Raw genomic sequence first — 17,877 nt, forward strand, 5'->3', positions numbered from 1 at the left:
CCGCCATTTCCTTTCCTCAAATCCCCATGTTTTCGCATAGGTGGTGGTGGTAGTAGTGCTCGACACACCCTTCTGGCGACCTTGTGTGTGGCGATTCAGCAGCGACAGCACATTTTCTCGGCAATTTTCTCGACACTTTGCGGGATTTTGCAATAAAGACAATAAAGAAACGTGACTTTCGATGCGATGAGTGACGCGCTACATAATAAGATTATTTTCTTGCGAATTAGCGTGGAAAACTTTCAGTAAAACTCCCAATAGCTAGTGCACATTGTAGGTTTTTTTCTACTATACTATGCAGGCATGGCCTATGCCCCCGATTTTTTTAGCATTAAATGGGCTCTTTTTTGGCGTGAATGATAAAAATGCCTTTCTCAAGAGATGTTTACGGACTTTCGTCCAATTAAGAGTGGTATGTGTTGATGTATTATCCGGACCCCGTAGTGTATCTTTTACGGGTCCAATAGGACTTATTTTTGGATATGTGGCGCAGAGTTTGAAGGATGCTTCACTCCCGCCACCGGTTAGCCCGGTATTGCACTGCCTCCGGGATCAGCATTATCTTTAGCGCGTCTTTACTATCCTGTCTTTCTATCCCATCTTTCAACCCTCCTACTATCTGCACGTGGTAGCAATTGTGGCTAGGCTTGAGCCCGTGGGCAGGCCTGTGCACTTTCCTTTTCTTTCTTCCTGGCGGCAACTTCTCTCTCTCTCTCTCTCTATGCCCCTATATTTTAAGCATTAAATGGGCTCTTTTTCGGCGTGAATAATAAAAATGCCCTTCTCAAGATATGGTTCCGGATTTTCGCCAACATAAAAGTGGTATGTGTTGATGTGGAAACGGCGGCGTACCTATTGTTGCAAATGGGTTGCAAGCCCCAAGGGTAGCGTTGGCCTGGCGGCCTGGGGCACAGCTGGAAACATCCGAAGGTCCCGGCAAAGGATGAGTCGATTGGCAACAGAACAACTTGTTTATTCTGGCATCGCAAAAGAGCAGCCGGTCAGGGCGACCACGTTACTCGAAGGAAGAAATCGAAGTCTCTCAGGCGTCCGGGGCAGCGGCTTTTATACCCTCGGAGTCGAGGGCAAGAAGGAACGGCTTGGGATGAGTCACATGAGACGGCGACGCGCGGACATGTTGAGACGTGAAGTGACGCGTCCGCCGGGCCGGCGCCGGTCAGACCTCCTCGCCTCCCAGTTGGGGAGCTCCTCTCCCCGGCTGCCGCGCTTTGACAAGCGTGGGCACCAACATGCACACACACACACACACGCACACACGACGACCCGTGGCATCGAAACCTGCCTGGACGCGCTTGGCGGGAGGCGTTACGGCAGCACTGAACGGGCCCAAAATGACCGCCACTTTGAACAAAACCCCGGCGCCCGTTGCATCCACGCCGGCTATACCGCGCGTCGTAGGCGAAACGTAACAGACCGCCCCGCCGGGAGAAGGAGATCCCGATGGTCAGGGGACTGCATCCGCTGTCCGGAGGAATGTCGCTAGATGATGCTCGTAATCGAAACCGATCGTCCCTCGACGTTGCTTGAGCGCAGCGCACAGAGAAGGCCTCGTTCTCAGGTTCAGGGTCACACAGGACACTGCAAAGTGACTTCGGGAGAGTTGCCATTTTTGTGCTCGTTCCCAGCAAGCGTTAGAACTACGCCGAAACGCAACCGCTCAGTCAGCAAGCACGAGACAACCCTCACTAAGCTTTGCCAGGCTCTTTCCCCTTTTATACTACTGCCTAGTTCCTTACAGTAGTCAAGCAGCACTCAGAACGCGTCCACAAATTGGAAAATTGCACTAGAAAGCACATAATCACTTTGAAACACTAAACAAAAGCAATATGTTAGAAATCCTGCCTCAGGAAGAAAACTTCAGTAACAAACAACTTTGAGTCGGATTCCTACGTTAGGGGCTTCGACTTAAGCCATCGGCGTTACCGTTGAGACTCCCCTTTTTGTAACGCACCTCAAAGGAATATTGTTGCAAAGCGAGGCTCCAGCGCAGGAGGCGGCCATTTTTGGGAGAGATGGTCTGCAGCCATTGGAATGGGCAGTGATCCGTCTCAATGATAAACCTCGAGCCGGCTAGGTAGCATGACAATTTCTGAACGGCCCACACGAGACACGCACACTCTTTCTCGGTGGCGCTGTACGCCTGCTCACGACAGGTCAGCTTACGACTAGCATACAGGACGGGCTGTTCCACTTCTCCATTGTCCCTTTGGCACAGTACAACGCCCATGCCTCGCTCACTAGCATCGCACTGAACAACGAACCCTTTTGTGTAGTCTGGCGATCGTAGCACAGGCTGGCTTGTTAGGGCGCTCTTTAGGGCGCTAAAAGCTCTTTCCTTTGTCTCGCCCCAGACGACTGTTTGGGGCTCTGTTTTTCTTAGAGCATCCGTCAGGGGAGCCACGATATCGGAGTACCTGGGGATGTACCTCTGATAGTAGCCGGCGACACCTAAGAACGACCGAATATCGGTCTTCGTGCGCGGTTGCGGGAAGTCTCGCACAGCGGCCACCTTTATTTCAGAGGAGCGGCGACGACCCTTTCCAATCACGTGACCGAGGTAGACAACCTCGGCCTGTGCTAATTGGCACTTGAGAGCCTTGAATGTCAAGCCCGCTTCGCGCAGGCGGGTTAGCACTGCCCGAAAGTGTGCCATATGCTCAGACCAGGATGCGGAGAATATCGCTACGTCGTGTAAATACGGTAAAGGGAATTCTTCCTGTCCCCGCAACACTTTGTCCATGAGGCTTGAAAAGCAGTATGGCGCGTTCTTCAAACCAAAACTCAAAACTTTAGGACGCAATGTTCCCATTGGTGAAATGAACGCCGCATACCTGCTAGCCTCTTCTGTAAGTGGAACCTGCCAATAACCCCTGACAAGATCTAGGGTGGAAATAAACTGAGCGCTACTAACTTTCTCAAGGCGCTCCTCGATGTTAGGGATCGGATAAATTTGATCCTTAGTGATGGAATTAAGCCTGCGGTAGTCGACGCAAGGACGAGGTTCCTTGCCCGGTACCTCAACTAAAATCAAAGGGGAGGTATAATCACTCTCACCCGCCTCAATAACTCCGAGCTGTAGCATTTTCTTTACCTCAGCCTCCATAATATCGCGCTGGCGGGGTGAACCCGGTACGCCTTGGATCGTACTGGCTCTGGGGAGGTAAGTTGTATATCATGAGTAAGGACAGAAGTCCTACCAGGCCTCTCAGAGAACTGACCTTGAAACTCTTGTAAGAGTTGGTGTAGTTCGGTTTTCTGCTCAGGCGACAGCGGTGCTTTAATGATTAAGTCACTAATGACCTGATCAGTGTCTTCCCTGTTCGTCACTGAGCTTAGTCCCGGAAGCTCGACCGGAAGCTCTTCTAACTTGCCCGTGTCGGGCATTTCTTCTCCAGTACCTGGTGCCTTCAACGCTACAGGCTCAGTTTTATTCAGTTCGGACGTGCTCTGAATATCAGCTTGCTGCACCTCCGACCCTTTCTCATTGTTCGACAACGTCGGCCCCGCAACTACCGCCTTTGCAGCGAGCTCCCGAACTCTCGATCTGGTTAAGGCCTGAACGCTAGCCTCACCAAACAAAAGCCCCTTCTCGCGCAGGAGGTGATCGGACCTGTTCGAAAATAGGTACGGGTACTGGGGGGCAGCATAGATGACACTGCGGCCTCCGTCTGAAGTGCTCCGAAAGGTCCTTCAATAAGCACTTTTGCTACGGGCAGACACACGCTATGAGCTTCCACGGCTTGCTTGATTCATGCGCACTCGCCCGTGAACATATCGGGTTCTACGTAAGAGGAGGGAACTACATCCATTGTAGCTGCGGAATCACGAAGCACTCGGCACTCTTTCCCGTTCACGAGGAAGTCTCGCATGTAAGGCTCGAGAAGCTTCATGTTCTCGTCAGTGCTACATAATGACAAACACACGACTTCTCTTTTTGTTTCTGGACACTGCGCCGAAAAGTGACCCGGCTTCTGGCACGTATAACACACGCGCGCTTGCCTCCTCTCGAACCGCTTTCTGCGTTCGGCTTCGGCTGCCGCCGTCTCCTTACGTTCGGTCGGACTGCTTTCACTCGCATCCGCACTACGTGTGTCCCCCCTTGCTCTCATGGGTGGGAACTTCGGCCTCTCAGACTTGGAGCCAAATTCACCCTTTTGACCGTCCTTAGCTCCGCGAGCCCGACGCGTCACAAACTCCTCGGCTAGCTCGGTGGCTTTAGCCAGTGTACTAACGTCTGGCCTATCCAAGACCCAGTACCGCACGTTCTCAGGTAACCGACTATAAAACTGTTCCAGCCCGAAACACTGCAGAATTTTCTCGTTGTCACCAAACGCTTTCTCTTCTTTGAGCCACTCCTGCATGTTTGACATAAGCCTGTAGGCAAACTCTGTATATGACTCGCTTCTGCCTTTTTCATTTTCCCGAAACTTCCGACGGAACGCCTCCGCTGACAGCCTGTACTTTTTTAGCAGACTCGATTTCACTTGGTCGAAATACTCTGCCTCCTCTCTCTTCAAGCGAGCGACTACGTCGGCCGCCTCGCCGGGTAACAAAGTGAGCAAGCGCTGTGGCCACGTTTCCCGAGAGAACCCCTGCTTCTCGCACGTTCGCTCAAAGTTAACCAGGAACAAACCAATGTCCTCTCCAAGCTTAAACGGCCGCATCAGGTCAGTCATTTTGAACGATACTCGTTCTCCTGCACCGTGTGCCTGACTTCCATTACGAGCGCGTTCCATCTCTACCTCGAGACGTTTCATTTCCAAAGCGTGTTGACGGTCGCGCTCTTCTTTATCTTTTTGTTCTTTACGTTCGCGCTCGTCTTTCTCTTTTTGCTCTTTACGTTCGCGCTCGTCTTTCTCTTTTTGCTCTTTACGTTCGCGCTCCTCTTTTTGCTCCCTCTCCTCAATGGTCTCAAGGCATTCCGACAGCTCGTCCTCCTCAGCCTCCAACTCAAGAATAGCCCTTAGCAGTTCTGGTTTTCTGAGTTTGTCTGAGACATCCAGACCCAACTCTCTTGCAAGCTCCAGCAATTTCGGTTTGCGCAACGACTTCAAATCCATGGCTGCTCCGAATGCTGCTTTCTCTACTGCCTACTATTGTTTTGCCGCAAACTAACCCGGCAGCAACGGCAACCACAATTACCAGCTCTGTTTCTGACACTAACAAAAACCTGGCAAAACTCAGAAGAAGAAAGTCCCGCACTCACCAAACCTCGCAGCCAAGAATTCAGCGCAGTCGTTCCGCTGCAGGCAACCAGTCATCACACAGGGCTCGTTGCACTGCTCCCGGATGGTCGTTGTGCTGATCAGCATACAGTTGACCGCATATCTTCGCTGCTGGCCTCCGTTGTCGCGATCCCACCGCTGGCAACCAGTTGTTGCAAATGGGTTGCAAGCCCCAAGGGTAGCGTTGGCGTGGCGGCCTGGGGCACAGCTGGAAACATCCGAAGGTCCCGGCAAAGGCTGAGTCGATTGGCAACAGAACAACTTGTTTATTCTGGCATCGCAAAAGAGCAGCCGGTCAGGGCGACCACGTTACTCGAAGGAAGAAATCGAAGTCTCTCTGGCGTCCGGGGCAGCGGCTTTTATACCCTCGGAGTCGAGGGCAAGAAGGAACGGCTTGGGATGAGTCACACGAGACGGCGACGCGCGGACATGTTGAGACGTGAAGTGACGCGTCCGCCGGGCCGGCGCCGGTCAGACCTCCTCGCCTCCCAGTTGGGGAGCTCCTCTCCCCGGCTGCCGCGCTTTGACAAGCGTGGGCACCAACATGCACACACACACACACACACACACACACACACACACACACACACACACACACACACACACACACACACACACACACACACACACACACACACACACACACACACACACACACACACACACACACGCACGCACGCACGCACGCACGCACGCACACACGACGACACGTGGCATCGAAACCTGCCTGGACGCGCTTGGCGGGAGGCGTTACGGCAGCACTGAACGGGCCCAAAATGACCGCCACTTTGAACGAAGCCCCGGCGTCCGTTGCATCCGCGCCGGCTATACCGCGCGTCGTAGGCGAAACGTAACACTATGTGCTTCACGCAAAGAGCGCTCCTATTTTGTCGCAATGGCATTGCCGGCTCCTCAAGAGCCATGGTCTTAAGGTGTGCCGCCGTGCCTCCGAGGACCAGTATTCAGATTGTCGGAGACGGGCAGGACTGAATACATGGTTTACGCCAAGTCTACCGTGTCGAGCCTATGGGAATTACTAAGGTATGCAGCGCATTTGCCGGTGGTGTGGCTCTTCGGACCACTTGTGGGCGCAATGCTCGCCGCATTCCTGTGGACGCTGCGGTGTCCACAGCCACCGGAGCGGAGTCTCCGTCCAGCTCTCCCGACGCTGCTGTGATCACCAGCCGTCTGTGACGTATTCTCTGCGCAGCTGCTATTCAGACGAGCTTACTGACGCCTTCCCATCGCTCAAAACAGCGACGGATATTAAACTCGGCCGACAACGAACCGAGAGGAGGCACAAACGGACTCGGCGGAAGCTCCCTCATAAGGCAATCTGTAGCGTTCAGCACTTCTTGCGGAGGCGGAAGGAATGCCCTGCAAAGACGTGGCGGTCCTGAGCCTGTTGCTGCTGTGTTTGTGTTCGCAGCTGATCAAATGGTTGCCACTGCCCCCCCCCCCTTTTAATTGGATGGGCAGTGCACGATCGAGGTGGTTCCTGCTGCCGCCACGTGGGCGCCTCCTGCACCGCTGGGCATGTCTGCGGATCTTGCGTAAAAAATTGTGTAGTCGACGCCTGCGGCCGCGAGTACGTGCAAAGTCCGCGGTGCCTGTGAAAACAAACTGGCCGAGTCGTGAAAATGACAACGCACGCGGCTGCGGTCCTCACGAAAATTCGCGGTGCACTGGCGAATCTAACGGGATGCATGAAAAAGCTGCTGCCATTGCGCAAGGACCTACAGGAGCCTCCAACGGAGCATGCCAGCTTACGCTTGAGAGCCAACAGCGCGACTTGTATGATTCCAGCGGCTCATTCGCTTTTGGTGAATGGAATTCCCCAACACTGACTGAACTTACTGAGTGCGATGTAGAGATGGGGTTTCTGCGGGACGTGAAGCATTGGGTTCAATCTGCGACCTCTGGTTCGAACAGAGCTTAATACGATCGCCTGGAGTAGTAGCCTCCTAAGAAGTCCCCTCCTTCCTCCGGAGGGCCGGGAAGCCAAGCTTAATGTGAGTGCGCTGCGCTTTAGTGCTGCTGTCTCAGGCCGCACGTCTTCCTTACCGGGCTTCAAGATTTAAGGGCGAAAGCTTTTATAGGCTCATGACTCGCCAACGGGGATGTACCCAGAAAAGTGTGAAACTATAGCTCTCAATGAATCTGATGACGTAATCGATATAAGCCACCAAAGCAACTACAACAGTCTCAAACAATGTGGAAGCAATTGCGCGCAGCCGCAATCAATCGAGATAAGTCGGGCCTCATCGCGAAGAAAATGGTAAAGACGTGTGGCTGAGGAGCATGTGACGTTATTGGTCTCTCTCTGGTCCTCGCAAGAGAGTCGCAAGAGTTCTGGTCCTCAAAAGAGGACGTGGGTTAGAACCCCACTTCTGACAACGCTTCTTCTTTACCTTTTGCTCCCTTTGGACCTGCTATGAACCTTGTACGTAGGCAGCACTAACACACTTTTTAATTAAGCAGCACTGCCCTGTTTCTTTTGAAGCGAAAAGGTACACTACGCCAGATTTTTTGAGATTTCAGCCGGGCCGCAAATTTGCTTTGAATGTAGCTAGAGGTCAGCGTGGTCGCAAGTTTGACCTTGAGTGTAGCTAGAGGTCAAACCATGAGCATAACGGGTGGTAGTCAGGTTCGACGCATGACGTCAGCTACAGCAGCGGCACCAGCGGCTGTTACACCAAGTAGCTCTACTTTCACCTATGACTTTTGACCTTGGCATTGACCTCCGGTTAAGCGGGAAAGCGTCTGCCTTCATCGCATGCTCTCATCATGAAAGTGGGTTCTGCATACAATGCCCGACCTGCCGCGGTGGTTCAGTGGTTAGGGCGCTCGACTACTGATCCGGAGTTCTCGGGTTCGAACCCGGCCGCGGCGGCTGCGTTTTTATGGAGGAAAAACGCTAAGGCGCCCGTGTGCTGTGCGATGTCAGTGCACGTTAAAGATCCCCAGGTGGTCGAAATTATTCCCGAGCCCTCCACTACGGCATCTATTCTTCCTTTCTTCTTTCACTCCCTTCATTATCCCTTCCTTGACAGCGCGGTTCAGGTGTCCAACGATATGAGACAGATACTGCGCCATTTTCTTTCCCCAAAAAACCTATAATTATTATTATTATTAAACCGCCCGAGTTCCCGGTTTCGAACCCGACCGCGGTGGCTGCGCCTTTATGGAGGGGGAAATAAGGTGCCCGTGTGCTGTGCGATGTAAGTGAACGTTAAAGATCCCCAGGTGGTCGAAATTATTCCGGAGCCCTCCACGAAGGCACCTGTTCTTTCGCTCCCTCCTTTATCCCTTTCTTTACAGCGCGGTTCAGGTGTCCAACGATGTATGAGACAGATACTGCGCCATTTCCTTTCCCCCAAAACCAATTATTATTATTATTATTATTATTATTATAAAACGCCCGAGTTCCCGGTTTCGAACCCGACCGCTGCGGCTGCGTTTTTATGGAGGGAAAACGCTAACGCTCCCGCGTGCTGTGCGATGTCAGTGACGTTAAAGATCCCCTGGTGGTCGAAATTATTCCGGAGCCCTCCACTGTCGCATCTCTTCATTCCTTTCTTCTTTGACTCCCTTCTTTATCCGTTCCCTTACCGTGCCGTTCAGGTGTCCAATGGAATATGAGACAGATACTGCGCCATTTCCTTTCCCCCAAAACCTATTATTAATATTATTATTATTATTATTATTATTATTATTATTATTATTATTATTATTATTATTATTATTATTATTAATATTAATATTATTATTATTATTATAAAACGCCGGTACCCTTTGTAGCGTTCAGCGGAATGCTAGGTGTGATCAACGCCACGCGTTACATGGAGAGCGGGAGATGTGCGCTCCGTCTCCGCGTTTCAGAGTGGAGGGAAGGAGGCATCCCAAGTGTGCTGCCTACTTCCTCCGTGACGTCAAACACCTTGACTGAGCGGAGCGGGAAGCGTCCGCTGGAATCGCATGCGCACTGAGCAGGGCATCAAAGTGGGTTCTGCATAAAACGTCAATGCACTTTGATGCATTCAGCCTAACGCTAGGTGTGTTCGATGCGACGCCTGCGTGGAGACCTCCAGACGCTGAACCACAAACGTAGCTAGGGAGATGCAGCTTTTTCCTTTCGACCAGGGTTAGCCAGATCTAAACCAACATCAATTTTTTTCTTTCCTCTGTAGTCGGATACAACTAAAAAATTACGACTAACGTAAGCCTCACCTCGTGCATTACGACCGCATGCCGAATTTCGAAATTCCTCGCTGCAAAATTATTCCGGAGCCCTCCACAAAGTTACCTGTTTCTTCCTTTCTTCTTTCAATCTCTCCTTTATCCCTTCCGTTACGGCGCGGTTCAGGAGTTCGCCGATATATGAGGCAGATACTGCGCCATTTCCTTTCCCTAAAAAAAAACATTTTTTCATTCACATGCTACCTGCTTACTTCTTATCCGAGGAAGGAGAGCGAGAGCGCGGGATTACGTCGCCCTGTTTATTCTCGCAGCCGTGGAGCAGTGGCCAGCGTCTGGGACCGCAGCACCGGCGCTCGGCTGAGAGCCCGCTCCCGCTGCCTTCGCGGCTGCTCGGTTCCTTTTGAAAGAGACGCTACATGTATGCACACACACTTGCACAGACCAAATATATTTTCGTAAGAGCTGCCGCACCGTGGTCAGAATGGCCGAGTGGTCTAAGGCGCCAGATTTAGGCTCTGGTCCTCGCAAGAGGGCGTGGGTTCGAACCGCACTTCTGGCAACGTTTCTTTTTTTACCGTTTTCTTACTTTGGACCTACAGTGAACATTATACGTACGCATTACTAACCCACATTTTTTGTTGTTAGCCTATCTAAAGGCTAACATCTATTTTTAAGCATTAAAACACATTTCTATTAACCAGCACTGCCCTGTTTCTTTTTTCCTTCCCCTGTAGTCGAATACAACGAAAAAATTACGGCTGACGTAAGCAGGAGCCCTCGCACAGTACGACGGCACCCCAAAGGTGCGAGTGTGTGAGTGAATGAAAAACTGTATTGAGCGCTAGATTAGCTGGTATTCTGGAGTCTTAAGATGGTTTCGTCCATCTTCTTGCAGAGCGGTTTGTTGCCCTTAGTCCAGGGCTCCACTGGATGCTGCTGCCAGTTGTGCTTGCCGAATCAGACCTTCTTGGTCGATCTGGCCATCGCTGGAGAGCCCTCCCTCCCATTGCTCCGCACTCGGGTTTGATATAACGTGTGCCACGTCTATCTTCTGGCATGCCCACGTTATGTGATACAGCATGGGTGTTTCGTGGCACCAGGGGCATTTGTCATTGTATTGTATGGGATACATTTTGCTGAGTGCGCTTAGGTTCGGGTACGAGCCCGTTTGTAGCTGTTTCCACGCCACAGAGACCTCTCTGCCAAGGGAGTTTTGCGGTGGTGGATACCGCTTTCTGCAGCCCTTGTACTAATTTAGTATCGCCGAATAGTCTTGGGGTACAGGTTCGGTCCCCTCGAGGTCGCCTACGTTGTATGCTCAGTAATAAGTTTAGCCTCGAGCTATCCTGTATACCTCTTGGTTGCCTGCCCTCAAGTGTGTCCCGGCGTCCACACTATTGCATGCCTAATTGGTTGTTCGTTTGGTTGTCGCTGCGTTATGTGGTCTCCGGGGCGGAGTGTGCGAAGCGCTCCGTGCCCTATTCTGCCGCGTAGGTAGTTGAGTCACGCCGTTTGTGAGTCTAGAGATTGTTAAAGGCTGTTTATAGCGATAGCCCCCGCTGCCTCTAGAGCGACGAACGCTTCTTCAGCCTCGAATATATTACACTCTTGTAGTGATGCACTGGTGATCTCGCGTAGGTTCGAATCAATCACCGTTGCTACCGCGTGTCTGTTGCTCTGCCCCGCTGCTCTGACGTATGTGGCTGCGTTCAGGTATACCGTCGTTTCTTGAGGTTTCTTGGGGACCGGCGCTGTGGTCCCGGGCGCTGGCCACTGCTCGACGGCTGTGAGTGTAAACTGGGTGACGTGTGCCCGCGCTCTCGCCCTCCTTCCTCGGATGATAAGCACATAGTATGTATGGCGAGCATTTTCGCACCTTTTGGTTCCTCTCCGCTATCGTTTTGGGACCCAAAGGTGCGAAATTGCTCGCCACACATACTATGTGCTTCCTGTCATCCAAGGAAGGAGGGCGAGAGCGCGGGCACCCGCCACCCAGTTTACACTCGCAGCCGGGGTGGAGTGGCCAGCGCCTGGGACCACAGTGCCGCCGCTCGGCAGAGTGCCCTCTCCCGCTGCCGTCGCGGCTCCTCGGTTAGGGGGGTAGATGTGTAGGCCAGTTGGTGAGACATGAAGGAGATAGTCACCGCAGCGAACACGGGACAGAGAAAGAAGACGACGCAGGGCGGTACCAAACCTTTCAAAGCACACATTTCGAAGCCAAGCGTTGAAGAAACCCACTTGCCTCCAGCATTCTGTTTTTAGGATTTTCGAAACCCTTTTACAATGTCCTACAGATGGTCCAAGCGCCCCGAACATTGACGAAACGTCAAGGGGGCAAGTAATTTTTCGCAGGCAATAGGCATAGGCCCTAGCTCTGCACGTTGAAGAAGCGATGATTGAAGAACACAGTGTACACTGATCCTCGGGGGCCAAAGAACACATATAAGCGCCTACGTCTGGGAACACATAACTTAGGAGGGTAGATGTGTAAGCCAGTTGGTGAGACATGAAGGAGCTAGACACCGCAGCGAGCACGGGACAGAGAAAGAAGACGACACAGGGCGCCCTGTGTCGTCTTCTTTCTCTGTCCCGTGTTCGCTGCGGTGTGTAGCTCCTTCATCACTCCTCGGTTACTTCTGTCAGAGACGGTACATTTATGCACACGCACTTTCGCACAGTGAATATATGTTCGCAAAAGCCAATGCGCCGTGGTCAGAATGGCCGAGCGGTCTAAGGCGCCAGATTTAAGCTCTGGTCCTCGGAAGAGGGCGTGGGTTCGAATCCCACTTCTGACAGTATTTCTTCTCTTTTGCCAAACTGGGCAAGGACATTTTTTTTCCTCCGTCAGCGTGGCTTCCAACGTGGTAGTTTTATGTGAGATATACGGTTTTTTGAGTAAATGATCTCCGTCCCGCCGTTTGTTTTGTGCAAAAATTGATCCCTTGCTTCTGGGTTCCGCAACTGCGTTTCATAAGGTACCCATACTCGTCCAAAGTTGAAATGCAGGCTCTCCACTCCTTCAACATTAATGACATTATTAACTGCTAATGAAGAGTTACAGACAACTAAAGAGGAGATTGGGGGCAGCAGAAAAGATTGCATCAGTACCGCTCTTATGAAAATGGTCTATAGACTGTCTATAGACTTTTTATAGTCTCTATGGCCGCCCTTTAGACTCCTTTTTTCAATAGACAGCCTATAGAGAATCTGTAGGCTAAATTCTATAACCGCCCTCATTTCCTTTTGTCTATAGATGGTCCGTAGTCTACTGAAGTCTATAACCGCGGCAATTTCCTTCTGTCTACAGATGGCCCATAGACTATCTATAGACTAATGTCTATAACAGACAATTTTCCTTTTTCTATAGACGGTCAATAGATTATCTATAGACTGAAGTCCATAACAGACAATTTTCGTTTCTCTATATACAGTCAATAGATTATCTATAGACTAAAGTCTATAACAGCCTTAATTTCCTTCTGTCTATAGGTGGTCCATGGACTATCTATAGCCTATAGTCTGTAACCGACATAATTTTCTTCTGCCCATAGATGGTCCATAGAATATCTGTAGACTAAAGTCTATAAAAGACAAGTTTTCTTTGTCTATTGACGATCAATAGATTATGTATAGACTAAAGTCTATACCTGCCTTCCTTTTGTGTTCATAGACAATCTATAGACCATCTAATGACTAAAGCCTATAACCGCCATAATTTCCTTCTGTCTATAGACATTCTATCAACCATCTATAGATTAAAGTCTATAACCGGCTTAGCAGCCATTTGTCTATAGACGGCCTATAGACAATTTATAGACCAAAATCTCACCGCCTAAATTTCCTATCGTCTATTGACAATCCTTAGACTGCATATAGATTTTTGTCTATAGAACTATTGTCTATTATTTATAACAATCCCAATTTTATCTAACAATGTGTACACTGGCTTTCGACTAAGCCCATAAAATATCCATTTCTTTTCGCACTGCATGCTGAGTAGAACTGCATCGGGCAACCGCGGTGGTTAAGTGGTTATAGCACTCGGCTGCTGACCCGAAAGACGCGGGTTCGATGCCAGCCGCGGCGGTAAAATTTCGATAGAAGCGAATTTCTTGAGGCCCGTGTAGTGTGCGATGTCAGTGCGCATTAAAAACCCCAGACGGTCGAAATTTCCGGAGCCCTTCACTACGGCGTCCCTCATTCCCTGAGTTGGCTTGGGACGTTAATACCCCACGAACCAAACTGCATCGGGTGACCGCAACTATTTTCAGAGTCCTCCGCTTCCTTTTGCTATTTCAGGAATAAAAAAAATGTCTAACGGCTATGCAATACCTTCCTGTATATTCTTTTTACAAGCTTTGAAAAGCTAATTTTCCTTAAACCGCACCGTTTATTAATAATATTGCAACGGATAGAAAAAGAGATGAATGAAGACTCTCGGAGGCGCGCGTGCTCTGGGATTCGGTGCTCTGTGCCTGGTGCTCTGTGCAGGCCGCCCTGTGCTTTTGACCTGTGTGCTGTGCCCGGGCGTTCTCGCGTCGTTCCCGCCTGGACCACGTAATATCTTTGGTGGAGGTGCGGATTTTACGCTCCGCACACCACGCAGCTTCGTAGTACTCGTCAGGCCGGGACTACTACCATGGCTCCACCCGACCGGTCAAGGAGCCCCACTACCCCCACTACCCCTCCTTTCGTCATCATGGCTCCTCCTCGCGACCCCGGCACGTTTTGCGGCACAGATGGCTCGGACGTTGAAGACTGGATTAACCTTTACGAGCGTGTCAGCAACTACAACAGGTGGGACCCTACACTAATGCTCGCGAACGTCATCTTTTACCTCAATGGCACGGCGCGCGTATGGTACGAGACCCACGAGGAAGAGCTAACAAGTTGGGACACCTTTAAGGAAAAGTTGAAGACGCTATTCGGTAGACCTGATGACCGCCAGATAGCCGCCAAGAAACAGCTGGCTTCTCGAGCACAGTCTTCTACCGAGAGCTACGTGGCCTACATTCAGGACATCTTGGCAATTTTTCACAAGGTCGACGCCGCAATGAGTGAGACCGATAAAGTGGGCCACGTGCTCAAAGGCATTGCCGACGATGCGTTCCACTTGCTTGTTTGCAAAGGCTGTACCTCAATTGACTCCATCATAAACGAGTGCCGTCAATTTGAGCAAATCAAAGGCCGCCGCATTTCGCCGTCGTTTTCTCGCCTTCCCAACACGGCCGCGACATCTTCCTGTGAGGACCACCGACCACCATCCCGCACGCCCTCGGACGCCCCTGCCGTCACCGATTCAGTCACCCGGATCGTCCGACGTGAACTGGAGGCCCTCGCACCTGTGATATCCCCGCCTTCCGTCCCTGATACAACCCTGCCCTCGGTGTCACTGATTCAGGCCGTCGTGCGGCAGGAACTCGCTCATCTGAACCTCGCTCCGGCAGTGTGCGCCATCAGAAGTCCGGGCACCCCCCAGCCTCCTCCCTGTGCTTTTCGTCGCACCTATTATTCTCTGCCCCGTTCCCGCAATCCCAATGACTGGCGCACGGCGGACGACTGTCTCATTTGCTTCCGGTGCTCTCGCATTGGCTACATCGCCCGTCATTGCCGCAGTCCATGGTCTTCAACGCCCCGCAACGTCTTCCCCTCCTTCTACAGTCCCGCCTCATCCCACAACTTCTCGACCCGCGCCCCGTCCGAACCGTCTGCACCAGCCGTACCCCCTCCACGCCGATTCTCCCGCTCTCCGTCCCCGCAGGGCCGCCGCTCTCGTTCCCCCAGTCGCCTTCTCGCAGCCGCTCCCAAGTGGAAAACTAAGTGATGCAGCTCCCGGAGGTGACGCTGCATCAACGACCCGGACTACAAATCCTCTCCCGACCACTCGACCTAATCTTCTGAACGTCACTATCGACCGTGTTCCTGTGCGCGCCCTGATTGACACCGGTGCTCATGTATCAGTGATGAGTGCTGCCCTCCGCCGTCGCCTCCGCAATGTCCTCACGCCTGCAACGTCCGGTGTGTGTGTCGCGGATGGTGGCACGCCTGCTGGGGACGGTATGTGTACCGCGCGCGTTACTATTGCCGGCCAGAGTATACCAGTTCAGTTCACCGTGCTGACCACCTGTGCCCATGACCTTATCCTCGGCTTAGATTTTTTGACTGACCATTCCGCCCTCATTGACTGCTCGGAGGGTGTTCTACACCTCGCCCTTCCAATGCTGGATTCAGACCCACTTGATGTATCACTGCGACTATTCAGTACCGCATATGCTCGCCTGTCATCCCGAACCACCTCTTTTGTTCCACTGACCCCATCTCGCCCAGTTCCCGATGGCGAATATCTCGTTACTCCCAATCTTGACCTCCTCCTGACCCGTAACGTTGCCCTACCTCATACCATTGCCACCATCCAAGCCAACGCTCTCTCTCTGCCTTTCCTCAACTTCGGCCTCACTTCTCAAGTGCTACCGTCCGGCATCTGCGTCGCTACGCTATCCCCTCTCGCTCCTTGCCACGTGGCTAAGTTGCCCGCTACCCCAGTTCCAGAAACCACCGCACCGCGCCGGCAGTCCCTTCTGTCGACCGACACCTTCACAACCATGATGGCCACCGACCTCCATCCCGATCAAACTGCCAAGCTTCGTGCCCTTCTCGAATCTTTTCGGATATTTTTGACGTGAACAACACAGCGCTGGGTCAAACTCTCGACGTCAGGCACCGCATTGAAACAGGCGATGCCCCTCCCATCCGCCGCCGCCCTTACCGGGTCTCTCACGCCGAGCGTCAAGTAATCAATGCGGAAGTTACTAAAATGCTAGAAAAAAACATTATCGAACCCTCACACAGTCCCTGGGCCTCACCCGTCGTCCTTGTCTGGAAAAAGGATAGCTCATGGCGTTTTTGCATTGATTATCGCCACCTGAATAAGATCACTAAAAAGGACGTGTACCCCCTGCCGCGTATCGATGACGCGCTTGAGTGCCTCCATGGTGCCAAATTCTTCTCGTCCATAGATCTTCGCTCCGGCTACTGGCAAATTGCTGTAGATGAACAGGACCGTGAGAAAACCGCTTTTGTGACTCCTGATGGCCTTTATCAATTCAAAGTTATGCCTTTCGGATTATGCAATGCACCAGCCACTATTGAACGCATGATGGATGCGCTTTCGCAAGGCTTTAAGTGGTCCACCTGCCTGTGCTATCTCGATGACGTCATTGTCTTTTCGCCCTCGTTTTCCTCTCACCTCACTGACCTTTCTCAGACCCTTTCCCTCTTTCGTCATGCTGGCCTGCAGCTGAACTCGTCTAAGTGCCGTTTCGCGCGCCGTCAACTCGCCATCTTGGGTCATGTCGTCGACGACACGGGGGTGCGCCCTGACCCTGAAAGATCCGAGCCGTTAAAGACTTTCCTCAGCCACGTTCCTGTAACGACGTCCGCAGCTTTTTAGGGCTGTGCTCCTACTTTCGTCGATTTGTTGAAGGCTTCGCCGACATCGCCCGCCCCCTCACCGACTTCCTGAAAAGGGACGCCACCTTCATCTGGGGACCCGACCAAGCACACGCGTTTTGCACCTTGATATTGAAGCTTACTACCACGCCAGTTCTGGCCCACTTCGATGTGACAGCTCCCACTGAAGTCCGCACAGACGCCAGTGGCTATGGCATAGGCGCCATTCTCTCTCAGAGGCAATCCGAACAGCACCGTGTCATCGCCTACGCCAGCCGACTCCTCTCCGCCCCGGAGCACAATTACTCAATTACCGAACGTGAGTGCTTAGCCCTTGTCTGGGCGGTTGGGAAATTCCGCCCATATTTGTACGGCCGCCCTTTTACGGTTGTCACCGACCACCATGCGCTCTGCTGGCTCTCATCACTGAAAGATCCTACTGGCCGCCTAGGTCGCTTGGCTTTACACCTTCAAGACTACGACTATACCGTGGTATATAAGTCCGGTAGGCTACACACTGATGTTGATTGCCTCTCCCGTTATCCCGTTGACTCTTCTGATCATTCTGGCAGTGACTCCGCCGCTGACCTCTTCTCGCTCTCTGCTCTTACTCACCTTGGCGATGAGCAGCGACGAGATATCGAGCTCCGCTCCATTATTTCCCGTCTCAGATCCTCTCCATCTGACCCTGCCCTGCGCCGGTTTGTACTTCATCATGACACACTCTACCGCAGAAGCCTGAACGCCGCCGGCCCAGATCTACTGCTCGTTGTCCCGAAGCATCTGCGCAACGACGTCCTCCACGAGCTCCATGACCTCCCCACTGCTGGACATCTGGGTGCCTCGCGTGCTTACGCCCGCGTGCGTCGCCGCTTCTTTTGGCCCCGTCTCTACCAGTCCGTCCGTCGCTATGTTCGTGCCTGCGACCAGTGCCAGCGCCGGAAACGTCCCGCCACGCTCTCCGCGGGTTTGCTCCAGCCTG

The 17,877-nt window shown here is 52.2% G+C and overlaps 2 non-coding genes across 2 annotated transcripts; both read left to right on the forward strand.

Annotated features, from left to right (window-relative positions):
- Positions 1–9,921: 9,921 nt before the first annotated feature.
- On the forward strand, positions 9,922–10,005 carry TRNAL-UAG (transfer RNA leucine (anticodon UAG)). Its single transcript has one exon. It is a non-coding gene; the product is annotated as a tRNA-Leu (tRNA).
- Positions 10,006–12,157: 2,152 nt separating this feature from the next.
- Positions 12,158–12,241, forward strand: TRNAL-UAA (transfer RNA leucine (anticodon UAA)). Its single transcript has one exon. It is a non-coding gene; the product is annotated as a tRNA-Leu (tRNA).
- The last annotated feature ends 5,636 nt before the right edge of the window (positions 12,242–17,877 follow it).

Source organism: Amblyomma americanum, chromosome 1 (assembly GCF_052857255.1).
Source record: "Amblyomma americanum isolate KBUSLIRL-KWMA chromosome 1, ASM5285725v1, whole genome shotgun sequence".
NCBI classification, from domain to species: Eukaryota; Metazoa; Arthropoda; class Arachnida; order Ixodida; family Ixodidae; genus Amblyomma; species Amblyomma americanum.